Here is a 14,826-nt window from a genome sequence, read left to right as displayed (position 1 = left end):
ACTTTTAATGACTACCAAATCATGACTGTACTGATTTCTGCTGCATTATTCATTTCAAGAAATAATTGTAGTTCTGACAGCATCCAGGGTCTGAATTTTTTAATTTTGTGATATATGATGGAATTCTAGTTGAGAGGATTAAAGGTTTAAATGATATTTGGAGCTTTATTATCAGAGAGTCATGATCTGAGAAGGGGCATGGAACTATTGAGAAGGTGAGTATTTTTGTTTGTAAATCTTGAACTACGAATAATTTGTCTATTCTGGTTTGTGTTCCAAATCAATGGTCTTTATGGGAAAATAATAAGGATTTATCATCTTTTACTTTAAAAGTGTCTATTAAATGAAATGAATCAATCCAGTTTTTTAAGGATTTTGAAATAGTTGCTATGCAAAAAGACTTCTTGGTGGTTTCATAAGCTTCTAAGGTACAATTAAAGTCTCCTCCCAGTATAAGATTTCCTTTATAATTGTTGGAAATAAAATATAGGTGTTTTTTTAACCATTCCTGCATGAATTCCTGGGAACCAATATATATATAAGATAAGGTCCATATTCTGTTATTAAACTTCATTATAACAAATGCTAGTAGGCCTTCTTTGTCTTCATATTTATAAATAACTTTTGGATGATTATGATTTTCTTCCAGCAAATTGATACTCCTTTTATCTTTGTTCTATAGGAGGATTGAGCTAAGACTGTATAGTCCTTAGGGTTCCAAATAAAGCTATCATTAGTCTTAAAATGCATTTCCTTAGATTTAAATATTTTAGTAAGTTTGATCTTTTATTTGCATTATTTAAGCCATTAGTATTTAATGATAAGAATGTTAATTCCATTTCAAGTTATAGATGGAAGAAACTTTTTGCTTCTTTTTTTTTTATTTGTTTTGATTATAGTAGTTATACCATATTATCTGATAATATTGGATGTTATTTTTATGTGTGCAAATTTGGGAGTGTAATTTAATGTTCGTTCTTCTTTAAATATAGGTAGGGCAGAATTCTGGTCAGGCTTTAAAAAAGTACTTCTATAAAACTTTCTTAACTTAACTTAACTTCTTAAGTTCTTAACTTCTTGTTCAATATGGTTTTAGTACTGTATTTATTTTTAATTTATATTTAGTAGGTATTGTGACATGAGTTGTTTAATATGTTGTAATTTATTGATTTAATGTATTGTTACTACGACTGATTGCAGAGCGTGGATATATTTTGTATGACAGGTGGTTTAAAGCGGTTGTTTCTCTTTAAAAGTGCATTATTGTTGTTTTTATTGATTTATTGTTTAATAGAGTGATTAATTGTTTTAGCATTTAAAGCTTTTGGGTAAGGCAGTTTATTCATCTGAAGAAGTTTGTACATTGTGTCAAACGAAAAGCGCTTTATTGCATTAAAGGATTTGGTATTTTTTGTCTGTGTGCCGTTTGCTTGCTACAGTTCCTTCTTTTGTGTCTATCAGTATGTCATTTTGCCTTGGGTTGAGTTTGAGTTTGGATTTATGGCATCTGGAACAGAACCTAGCTCTAGCGGCACTTCATTTGGTAACACACCTGAAGTTTTTAAAAACACTGTTAGCGTTTGTGATACTCCACCAAGTAAGGAGTCTGAGTTATTGAACAATAACGTGTTCGACGCTCTAATGTTGCGAATGGATTCGCTTTTTGAGGTTGGATAAATTAGACTGCCTTCAATGTGCTAGTAATGCATCGTTACCACCTGTTTTACCTTTACCTAAGGACTCCATCATTACTTCCGGCAATCGAGAAGCCAGGTCTACGATTCTTCATATGACAGGTCTATCAAGCATAAAATGTGGGCAGAGGAGTATTCTGGCCAACTGTACAACCAATTTTCAGGAAGCACCAACTTCTTTGGTCAGTCAAGATTGTGTGGCCGGTTTACAAGGCAACAATAAGTTTCCTGTTATTTCAAACAATATTATTACAGCTACACCTACCGCAGTTCCCTCTATTTCAACGGCAGCTGCAGTATCGGCAGTTGAAGTGGTGAACAATTCTTGTTTGTTTCCTGACATTAACAACTGGATGGCCAATAATTTTTCATTTTCAACAGTCTCTTATGGTTCAGTTCAACAGAATTTCGATAACAAAAGTGAGTACGTTGATATTACTTACAACCTTAAAACACTGGACAATTTACTGGTTAAATTAAACTAGACCAAGCTTGAAATTTCTTACTTTCAGGAGTGCCTCACAAGTAAAATTCTTCCAAAGGGCTTGAGGCACTATCAATATCCTACAGGGTTGGTCGCTAATTCAATTTTCCATAAGGATTTACTTGCCTTGTTCGACCGACAGGGTTTTGAATTATTAGAATTAATGATCAAGCATTATTCCCTGTTGGTCGAGTCTCTAAGTAAACAATTATCAGAATTGGATGAGGTGATTAGACTTGACAAAGAGTTTTTTCATTATAAATATGAGTATAGTAGAATTTTCTCAAGTATAGACCAATATCTTGACAAACTTAAAAATAATAAAATCAAGAAACTCGACAGGGGTGTCAAGGCTTATAATGGTGGGGTTGCTTACCCCACCCCATCTCCAGCTCAGGTATGGCAAGATTCATCCAGACCAAGTCAATCTTCCAACGACAATAGAGTTATATTTTCCAACACTAGTTCTAACTATGACAACAATCAGTCTTAACAAAACACTACTTCTGCTGCCAATACTGCCATTATTGAAGATGGGATGCAAGCAGATCTTAGAAGGAGTGAAAGATTGCAGAACAACAATAGGTCAGGACACTATAATTTGAGGTCCAATGACGCCAACAATTTTTTAGGAGCAAGACCGAAACAAACAACAGGAAAATTTCATCAGAAGTCCAAACAGAATTTGAAACAATTCAGGACTTAAATATATCTAACATTTGCTGTACATCGTTTCAAGTTAATAATGAACTTTCTTTTCCTGATGTTGATTCTGTTTTTCCCCACTCTGAATTTGACCTGTCCTTATGTGTGAATGATTTTTTGGATGTTCCTACTTATGAGGCCTCATATGATGAGCCTAACCATCAGGTTGTCAATTCACCTGTTATATTAACTAATGCTGCTGGGGATTTTAAAGTTTATAATTTCTCTTCAGTTGTTATTACACCAGAACAGGTTGAGTTATTTTCCAAGGGTTACACTTATATTCCCGCCCAAAGGCTGGATTTGGTTAGGACCATTACAGATATTAAATTATTTACTAGAAAACTGAACTTTAATGATGGGTGGCAACAATATTGTCAACAGTAAACAATTTAGAATTTCTAGTGTTTATAACCCTCCCTTATATCCATTACTGCAGGTTTTTGAACTTATGTGTGAGTTAGACATCCATCAGAAATTTCAGGCTGGACATCATTTTTCCACCTTTGATACAAATACTAAAGCTGAGAAGGAATGTATCGATTTTATCAAATTGCACGACATATGCATTTGTAAACCAGACAAGGGAGGGGGGCTGATTGTGTTTGATGGTGCTGACTACAGTGAACAGATGTTACACCTATTGGACAGTCTTTCTTATTCACTTAGTTTGAGATCTGAAATCAATAGTGCTTATAATATCATTAAGAACACTATTGATGAAATGTATATAGAGGGAAGGATTGATCAGAATATGTTTAATTACATGTCCATAGTGTACCCCGATTTCCCTGTTTGTTCAGCATACCTAAGATACACAAAGATGTGATCAACCTCCTTATGTGTCCCCTTGTTGACTGTAGGGGTTCCCCTACATACCCATGTGCTAAGGTGGTTGACGCTGTCTTATAGAAATATTTGGTTAAAGTTAACCAAATCTGTGAAGACTCTTGGACATTCCTTGTTAAAATCAATAGCTTAGATTTTGATGCTAGATTTAATTTTTTCACCATAGATGTCAAAGATTTGTATACGTGCATTCCACATGATATTGCTTTAGAATGGGTCGGTCAACTTTTAAAGTTATATGGTGGCACAAGAAATGAGTTGGAACTTGTCAATGAATTATTGGACCCGATACTTGATAATAACTATTTCATCTTTGGTGACAAGTTTTATTTACAGAAAATTGGGGTTGCAATGGGCTCCCCGTGTGGGGCCAGTGTTGCCAATTCGGTCATGGCCTATTGGAAGCACCTTTTTGTTTTCAATAATTGTGACTTTAAGGATAGAATGATTTTTTACACCCATTACCTTGACGATATTTTTATATTGTTGGATGGTGACAGTACGACCAGTGATATGGTGGTCAATCATATTAATAAGTCTACGCAGTTTTTGATGTTTACATCTACATTTAACACTGAGGCTATAGCATATCTTGATGTTTTGTTAACCAAAGATTATTCCATCCAAGAATTTACAGCCAATATTCATAGGAAGAGTACATATTCCAACTCGCTTCTACAGTTGTCACCCTTACCATCAGTAGCGGGCTGTTGTAAAGGGCCAGTTGGTTGGGGTAGCGTGCATTATTACTCTTGACAATGACTTTCATGCTGAATGCTCTCTTTTAAGGAGTATGTTTTTACATCATGGTTACCCAGACCATATGGCTGATGATATCACTGAGGAGGTTTCAAGTAAACGTGCGAGACATTTTTAGAAACTGATTCTAGATAGTGTCTACACACAACACCAACATGATGAGAACATTGTTCCCCGTCAGCAAATGATTCTAATACACTTCTTGAGTCTAAGGTACAAGGGCCTATGTTTATTACAACTTATAGTATCAACAGTAAGGACTGTTTCCGTATTCTATGTAAAAACTGGGCACTTTTTAGGAGTGACCCAAGTGTTTTCCATAGAGTCGAAGACCAACCCATAATTGTGTATAAGAAAGCTAAAAATCTTAAAGCTTTCTTTGAACAACGTCAATTACAACATAGTAGGACTGTTGGCATGTACAAATGTCAATCTTGTAGTTACTGTCAATATATTATTGAATCTAATAGATTCAAGGTACATGACCAACTGTACACTTTAAAGTGCAGAGTGAATTGCAATTCTATAATGATAGTTTACCTAGCTCAGTGTCAGGCCTGTTTGGCCTTCTATATTGGAAAAACAGAGAGGCGACTCCGAGACCGCCTCTACGAACACATTTATGCTATAAGAAAAAACTAATCTGAAAATGCTCTGGCTAAGCATATCTCATCTTATCCTGACCATAGTTTTAAATTTTTGGTGCTAGACCAGGTTTGTCAGGATTTTTTAGGTGGTCCTGCAGCCTTAAAGTTGGAAGAACTAGAATTAGGCTGGCAGATTAGACTAAATGCTTATACTGTGCCTGCCTTGAATGAAGGCTGCTCTATTAGCAGCATTTTGAAGCTTAAGAGTTTAACAAGATGACAATCCTTTTACTTAGTATTAGTTATATTCTTAACTTCTTGTTCAACATGGTTTTAGTACTGTATTTATTTTTAATTTATATTTAGTAGGTATTGTGACACGGGTTGTTTAATATGTTGTAATTTATTGATTTAATGTATTGTTACTACGACTGATCGCAGAGCGTGGATATATTTTGTATGACAGGTAGTTTAAAGCGGTCATTTCTCTTTAAAGGTGCATTATTGTTGTTTTTATTGATTTATTGTTTAATAGAGTGATTAATTGTTTTAGCATTTAAAGCCTTTGGGTAAGGTAGTTTATTCATCTGAAGAAGTTTGCACATTGTGTCAAACGGAAAGCGTTTCATTGCATTAAAGGATTTGGTATTTTTTGTCTGTGTGCCGTTTGCTTGCTACAGTTCCTTCTGTTGTGTTTAAATATTTTAGTAAGTTTGATCTTTTATTTGCATTATTTAAGCCATTAGTATTTAATGATAAGAATGTTAATTCCATTTCAAGTTACAGTTGGAAGAATCTTTTTGCTTCTTTTTTTCTTTATTTGTTTTGATTATAGTAGTTATACCATATTATCTGATAACATTGGCTGTTATTTTTATGTGTGTAAATTTGGGACTGTAATTTAATGTTCTTTCTTCTTTAAATATAAGTAGGGCAAAATTCTGGTCAGGCTTTAAAAAAGTACTTCTATAAAACATTAATTCTAAAGTATCAAATACAAGTAAATATGAATTTCCCATTAAACATGGAATGAAAGTCATTCCTAATCCAATAGATAAAGATACCTGTATTGGATTATCACACATACCTTTAACCAACAATATCAACTGAGCTCCATATGTTAAATTATTATATGGAGAATTTTCTTAAAAGAGATATGAAATTCTATATTATTCTATTATTGTTCTATAGTATTTTCTATATCAGGATGGAATGTTAGTAGTGTAAACAATTATTATATTGACTTAGAAAATATCCAATATTTAGTTACCCTTAAGAGATCCCTAACATGTCAGACATGTCATTTTGGATAAATTAAATGCAACAGAGGAGCATACACTAAATAAGCCAACAACAAATAGATTATTACTAAAATAATTTGACTAAAAGGACTCTACAGGAAACAATGAGTGATTACCAATGACATATGAATTTACTGTAGGTGTACTGTCTTCCTTTACTTTCCCACTCTTCAGTTCACTAACTTTAACTTACACTTATGAAAAGACATGGCTTATCAGTGGTATCCTGACTCTGAATAGAGGCACCCTGTATTCTAGTGTGCAGTGCTTTTACATATTTATAGATTTACAAAACAGAGTCTAAGAATGAATTATGATCACCCTGACAATTCCCATCCTGCATAGGGCACCTCCTGCTTCCAGAATGGGTAATCACATCAGGTCTAGAATGAATGTGAATGTACCTATATGGTAATCGGGACCTACCTCAGATAAGTATTAATCAAAAAGTATTTAGAGCATCTTAGAGAGTTCTTGGGGCAGTTAGAATACTCTTAAGCCTCTCCTCCCTTGACCAAAAACAGAGGTTTCCCTTCCCTTTCTTTCCCTTGTTTTAAAACAGTACTAATAAAAGAAATTCAGCAAACATAGGTAAACAGAAATAACATTCAGTAGTCCGTCTTGTACATGACTCACAATCCATTAAACAAGTCAGTGACTAACATCACTTTAGTAAACATTATAAAGACAAATTAGAAATAATTTCCTAGCTCTTTAAATTTTCTGATAAAGCAAAAAGTTAACACTAAGCTATTTTAACTAAAAATATAAAGGGTCTATATTAGATCAGCGAATGCTTAAAAAAGCGAACGCTGATTGATCGACCTTATGTAAGCAAAAGCTTACAATCTCGAACTGTCAGATCAGCGATTTTTTTTCCTAGGGAAAAAAAAATCGCTGATCCAAAACACATACACACAACACAAGCACATCAAACAGAAATCCACACACATACACCTAAAATCTGACACCTAGCCCTACACTAAACTATGCACACACCACTAACTATCCACTTACCTTAACCCAAACCCTAACCCTTAGGTCCATCACTATCGCACACTCACCTCACCCACTGCCTAACCCTAACTCACTTAAACCCACCCTAACCCTCACGTCCACACAATTGCACACATACCTAACCCGAGCCCTAACTCTAACTCACCTAACCCACCCTAACACTCACATCCACACAATCGCACACTTACCTGAATCCAACCCGTAACTTTCCACCACAGCACTGAAAATACTAAAGCAACAGAAACGGACAACCAAATTCTTTCCCTAGGAAAAATTTGTGTTTCTGTTGCTTCGATATTTTGAACATTCGCTAAAATAAGATCGATCAATCTGTGTTCATTTGTTTAAGCATTCACTGATCTAATATAGACCCAAGTATAAAGCATTTCAATTTTTTCTTGCATGCATACATTTCTACTTATATTGTAGTGTCAATAGCTGTCTTTGAAATCTGTACAATACTTCACTTCTTCAAATCATTCCTTTTTCAGTTCAGGTTTTGTTTTGTCAAAACGGCAACAATATTTCAAGCGCACAATTAATATTTAGACTGATATTTCAAATAAATAACTTGTCAGTTGCCAATTGAGTTAGTTTAGAATGTATGGTTACTGCAAATATAGCATGTTGCAAAAATAATATGTATTTTTTCGTGTGATCTAGAGACTGTCATATGCAAGTGACATATATAATGTAGCATATATAGAGTAGATAGCTTATGGATTCAGGTTGTTAAAGTAAATTATGCTTATTAATCAGGCAGTTTCATTTAAATTCACAAGTAATTTGGGGACATTTCAGTTGAATTTTCAGGAATGTGTAGCCCAATGTGAGTAATTGAGTCCACTTTTCCTCATAAACATATGTCACAATTCATTAAACTAAGCAGAGTCTGACATCTGTCTAATAATCATTATAAAGACAAAGAATAGTAATTTCCTAGCTCTTCAAACTTACTGATATCACAAAATGTTGACAGCAAGCTATTTTAACTGGAAGACTAAAATATTTCAATACTTTCTTGTGAATATATATTTTTACTTTTACTGTAGTGTCAAGAACTGTCTTTGAAATTTCTGCATTACTTCACTTCTTTCAAGTCATTCATTTTACAGTTCAGATTGTATTTTGTCAAAATGTTAATAGCATTTCAAGGGCACATTTGATATTTAAAGTGATATTTTAAATGAATAACTATCAGTTACCAAGTGAGTTTGTACAGAGTGTGAGGTAACTGCAAAGATAACATGTTGCAAAAAGTAATATGCATGTTTTCCTATGCTCTAGAGACTGACAATTTCAAGTAACATATAAAATGTAACCTTTACAGCGCAGACAGCGTGTGAAATCAGCATGTTAAAGCGAGTAATACTTTTTAATCAAGCAGCTACATTTCAGTGCACATGTAGTTTGGGAACATTTCAGTTGTGTTTCCAGGAATATGTAATCCTATGAGGATAAATCATAAAATATTTACAAATAATTCTATTACGTATTTATTTTACCTTGTTTAGGTTTTTTTTTTTTTCATTTTAATAACTAAACAGCATTACTTTTTATTATTGTTTGTTTTCTGTGAGGCTAAATGCACTATGCAGATTCACAGTGTCCTTAGAAACTGCAGCAATTGTTTACTGTTGCTATGGCAACTCAAATAGAATGTGAAGAAAGCTTCACTTCTCTTAACCAACAGTACATTTTTCCCTCTTTTTTTTTTTTATGTATTTGTTAATACTAAAAGGAAATAATTCAAAGGACATATGTACATGAATGGAACATTTCAGAGTTAATCACGAACATGTCCACAATCCCAATAAGCATAACAGTGACTATCATTAATCTAATAAATATTGTAATAATTAATTAAGTTCACTTTTCCATTTAGTCTACCTTAAAACTAGATAATTTTAGATGAAGCCGAAAGAAGAAGCAGATTTATCTATGTATAGATAGTGAGTTATTAAATATATACAGACTATATTAGTATAGTAAATAGGAAAGAATTTAGAAACGGAGACAAGAGGCAGTTAAAATAAATAATGAGAAAAGAAAAAGGAGAGAAAGAAAAGAGAAAATTAAGAGAAAATACACATAAACTATGTATGTTGATTTACATTATAAATATTTTATGTGCTATATAACCCTCCTTCGGTGAAAGAAAATGACCTTGTTTTACATACCTGAGGTAATGTGAAAACTCTCATGTGTCATCTGTTTTCAAAAAATATAGATAAAGATTCCAGTAGTTAGTTACCTTTGTTTTAAAATTCCAAGCAGTAAAATTGTTCTTTTAAAGTAATGTTAAAACAATTCATATCATAGTAGATGCTTGGAGATATTTGGCTGTAATAGTATCAGTCTTTTGCTTCTTCTTCTTTTTGACATCTGTCCAGACATTTGTTTCTTTTGCTCTCTTGAGAGAAGGTGACATCCAATCCATATCTTCTGGTAAAGTAATCACATTATTAGTTTTAATAAATGAAGATGCTTCCTCTAAGTCAGTAAAAGTCCTCATCTTGTTGGCATACAGTATTCTTATCTTAGCTGGCTATGCAAGTTGTGCCTTGATGTTATTTTGTTTCAGAAACTTTTATCATTGGCCACACTTTGTTCCTTTGTTCCATTATTCTAGATGAATAGTCGTTATCAAATCTTATCAGGCTCTGTTTATATTTTAGAGGTACCTTCCTCCAAGCAGATTTTAAAATCAGTTCCTTGTACAAGTATGAAAGAAATTTGATAATTATTGACCTAGAAGGAGAGTTTAAGTTAGTGGCAGGTTTCCCAAGAGCTCTGTGTGCCCTTTCAATGTCAAAGGAAAGTCCTTCTTTTAAATTTAAAAAGTGAGGGATCCAGCTTGATAAAAAGGAAATAATATCCTCACCTTCTGTGTTTTCAGGTAATCTGAAAATCCTGATGTTATTTCTCCTCTCCCTATTTTCCAAGTCATCTACTTTATTAACCAACCAAGTGTTTTGTTTAAGAAACAGTTCTTTCTGTGTTTCCTCTTCCTTAAGTCTGCTTTCTAAGTCATTTAGAGAAACCTCTGTTCCTGTTATCCTTGTCTGGTGCTGTAGCATTTCCTTGAGGGTGTCAGCCTGTTTTTGACTGCTTGTTTTAAAATTTTCCAGGTTATCTTTAAAATCATCCATCTTCAAAGACAACTCCGGCAGGGTAGACGCCATCTGTTGTAATTCCTTCTGTAAGGCAGCATCCTGGTGAGAATTCTTTGAGTTACTCATTTTAACAAGTGAATATATCTCCAAGCTTTTTGACAAGAAATTATTTGTAAAACTTCCCCAAAGTTTCTATTATGTAAATTACTCCTTTATCTATAAGACTTTATACTTTGAAGAAAAAAAAAAAGAATATTTTTCCTGTCTTATTTAACTAGTTATATGGAGCTCTAAAATGCTGATGCTTTCAGTTAGCCATTTGGGCTCCGCCCCCGAAACCTTACTTCTTAATAGCAATAGAACATTGCTTGAACCATATACTCAAATACATACAAACATCTTTATATTGATTTTAAAAATATACATTCAAAGTGAAAGGTCAAAACATATTCTCACTCCTCTTATAAATCAAATATTACTATTGTTTAAAAAGCTTATGTTTTCTAATCAATTAATTAAGAATTTATTAATAATTATGTTTCCTATTGCTTATACAAATGAATGTTTGATTTTTTTTTGATACTCAAAAAATGTTAGAATTTAAGAAGGATGACTTATTATATTGGAATTAATTTCTCTCAGCTAATAAAATAAGTTCTGCAGACCATTTGATCAGCAAATATAGTCTGCAAATTTGTAAGTATTTTATACATACTAAGCTCATACCGTCATAAGAGGCATACAATGAGTAACTTAAAAATCTTGGATTTTATCTCAACAATTATTAATAGCTCAGCGAAGAATACTTCATAGTCATATCTGTTATTTATAAAATTCTCAGAAATGAGTTTAGCAAAACAGATGTTTCTTTTTGGAATTATTCAAGTGAAGTTAATAGACAAGTATTCTCAGAAAAAGATAAAAAAACTTTGTTTACAGTCAGTGAAGTAATCCACATCTTCCCTGTTCTGGTGTGTATACATATGGAAATTTTTACATAGATGTTTTTTCACTCCAAATAGACTAGCAATAATGTACAAGAAAGATGAAATGAAATGCTGGAGATGTGGACACCCTGATGCTGACTGCTTAGACTTTAAATATCTTAGTAAAGCTCTATGTAATGAGAACTGTATAATTTCTGGCTCCCTTATCCTTTTCAATGTTCCTTTTCTTGAAGTCATTCCTAAAATAACAAACATTTTTACTATGGTCTATCCTCTCTATAGCAAGCAAAATTATTACTAATAATTGGAAATCACAATCTACTCCTGCCTTTAAAGTTGAGTTTATTCATCTTATGAAATATATTTGTAAGAATGAGATTGCTACTATAAAAGCAAGGACTAACAACATAAGCCAACATTTAATTGCTTGGACAAAATTGTCTACTCTGTTAGAGAAATATTAAGTGTTCTCCTATGTATATTGTTTTTTAGTTGTTATGGACATTATATATATAGTTATTTGTTTTGTCTTGTTACTACACTGTTAAAATGTTATAAAATGAATAAAAACATTTTGGAAAACAAGAATCTATCAGCAATCCATACAAAATATATATGTCCATCAAATCCTGTGAACACAGAATACATTACATATCAGCAGTGTTGAACTTGACAGCTTTTAACTACCAAATGTCTGTGATTAATATATCTTACGCCAGTTATTAGTGACTGGGAAATGAACAACAGCTGTATGCTAAAGTCAATGGACCACAAAGGTACCAAGGAATTATTTAACTGGTTAAATACTTTGATTTACTGTGAACTGGTGACATGTTTATGCCATTAAATGAAGAAAAAAGGCCTGGATTGTCTTTTCCTCTGCTCCAGTTCCTTTCATCTAAACTACTTAGATACAACAGCCATTACTTGTACTCCATTTTATCATCCCTTTTTTAAGTTTATGTGGTCATAATACAGTTAAACAAGAGTGGCAGTCTATCTCTCAAGCTAAAGTGCATATATAAAAACAGAAATAAAGAAAGATTCCCTTATGTTAGAGGACTTTTAATCCTGCAGATTATATGTTTATAGGTTCATAGGTAAGTAGTATGCTAGCTGCCCTTGTGGGCCATTTTAAATCTAGCCAAGTTCCCTATTTGTACTCAAAATATCCTATCCCATTTGGTCATACAGTGGTTTTACCCATCCTATGATTGATAATTATATATTACCCCTAATAAGAATAACCGGGATCATACCATAGATAATTTGAGGGGACCTATGCATGTGCGAAAACATTTAGCAGCTGCCTGTGTCCATTAATAACACAAGGGGCAGTCCTGGAGTAAATTTTCTTTTTCCCATCCATAGATCTAATTTGTGCTTGAATATGAACAAGGATGAACTTTGTTTTATGTGGTTGGGGAGTCTGATCCACAGCAGTGGTATCCTCTTTGAGATATACCTGTCCCTACAAACCATTCTGTTGATGCTGCACAAGAGGTTTAGATCCCTAGACTGAGTATTTTTGATACCATTTGACTTGCTGATATGCAGTAAATCCATCAGTACTGGGTTAGAGGAAGCCCTGTATGCCAGTCACAGATCCTCTCCTAGCTGTCTGTAGGATACCAAGTATAATGACAGGGCTTTGAGTCGGTCCATGAAGGGCATGTTGTTTAGGTCTTGTATCCTTTCAGTGAAGTATCTCTGTGGGTGTTCCAGTTGTTGCATGTGTCTGGGCAGATACATTCCAAAGGGGGCATTATATTAAATGGCTGGCCTCATTAGGATTGAGTAAAGGGGGACAATGACATCCCTAGATCACAGTCACTTTGTTTATAAGCTGTGCAATGTAGAAGAATTTTCTTACAACAATAAACACATTTGTGAAAAGTTAGGTCACTGTCCACATAAATTCCCAAATCCTGAAGACCTGGGTCAACTCTTAGGGCCATATTGTCAGTATGGTTTCTTGAAGTAAATGACTTCCCAAAGGATACAATAATGCATTTTTTTGTCATTTAGTTTCAGTCCATGATTTTAGCACCAGTTATTTATTTGAAGCAAAACTCACTGAAGGATGGCTATGTCATTTGGGGATTCAATGACTGCTCCTATGCAAACTTAGCAAGGAATATATTGGCTTTTACTTCAGAAAAGTTTATGCCAAACAGCAGAGGTCACAGAACTCTGGGGACTCTAGTGGTGACTGGTCTCCTTATGGATATAACTTCTCCTTTTTTAGTTATCTGCATTCTATCTGTGAGCCAGTTGGTAGTACAGCAGGTGATATAGGAGTTTATTCCCAGTTTATTTAGCTTTTCTACTATGCATGAGATGGGAATTGTGTCAAAGGCTTTTGCCAGGTCGATGCATGAGCCATGTACCATGTTTGGAGGTTCCCTATTTCCTGATTTATTAATTACATGATAAGTCTTTCAATGGCTTTGCATAAGAGGCTGGTCAGATTTATAGGACTGTAATTGTCTGGGTCTCCCTTAGATAGGGGAATGACTGTAACTGTTCTCCATTTGCTTAGAACAAAACCTGTATGAAGGCTGAGATTAAATAGTGTTGTTAGGGGTATGACCAAATCATGCTTCATGCTATTTAAGATGCATCCAGAGATATTATCAGAACCCACTGATGAAGTAGTTTTAGCTTTTGATAGCACTTCTAGGACTTAGTATTGTGTGACAACTGGAGGCAAAGACAGACAGAGGAAGAGAAGGGTAAAGTTAGTTAAATTTATCAGCTGTTAGGTTTGCTATATCTTTAGCTTCAGTGCAGGTAACATTGTTGAGAATCAGCTCAGTACATTGCTCCATTATGCTTTTGAGATTACGAGCATAACTAAAAAAATGGCTTGTGACTGTTTTTGTTTTGGATAGCTATTTTAAGCTTAAACTTGGCCTTGGTGGATTTTATTAAGTTCCTGACTTGTTTGTTTATTTCAGTGGAATAAAAGAAAACAGAGTTGAGCATATCCTGCATAGAAATGAAGTGTCAGTTCATATGCTGTTAGGATCTTTCCAAGAAGTTGTAAGCATAACCCCAAATTATTAATGATAATCTAGACCCTATCAAACTTCCCCTATAACTAAAGACATGGGGATAAATCCAGATACCTCTCACTGGGATCATTGTCTTAGGAAAACAGCAAACATGCACATGTCAAGATCAATTAATTTGCAAGAAGCCTGCTAAAATACTATGGATTTTATTTTCAATAAAAAGCTGCAGGGACATCTAAAAGTTAGTAAAAAACTCAATGTTCTGCCAGTAGGCACTGGTATGTCATTTTTGACACTTAGTAGAGCATCCTCAGTATCATGACTTTTCCCAAATCTGAATGGGAAGACAT

This window comes from Protopterus annectens, chromosome 1.part0, assembly GCF_019279795.1.
Source record: "Protopterus annectens isolate FY-2018-M chromosome 1.part0, PAN1.0, whole genome shotgun sequence".
NCBI lineage: Eukaryota > Metazoa > Chordata > Ceratodontiformes > Protopteridae > Protopterus > Protopterus annectens.
The sequence above is the reverse complement of the archived record's forward strand: the minus strand, read 5'-3'. Positions refer to the sequence as shown.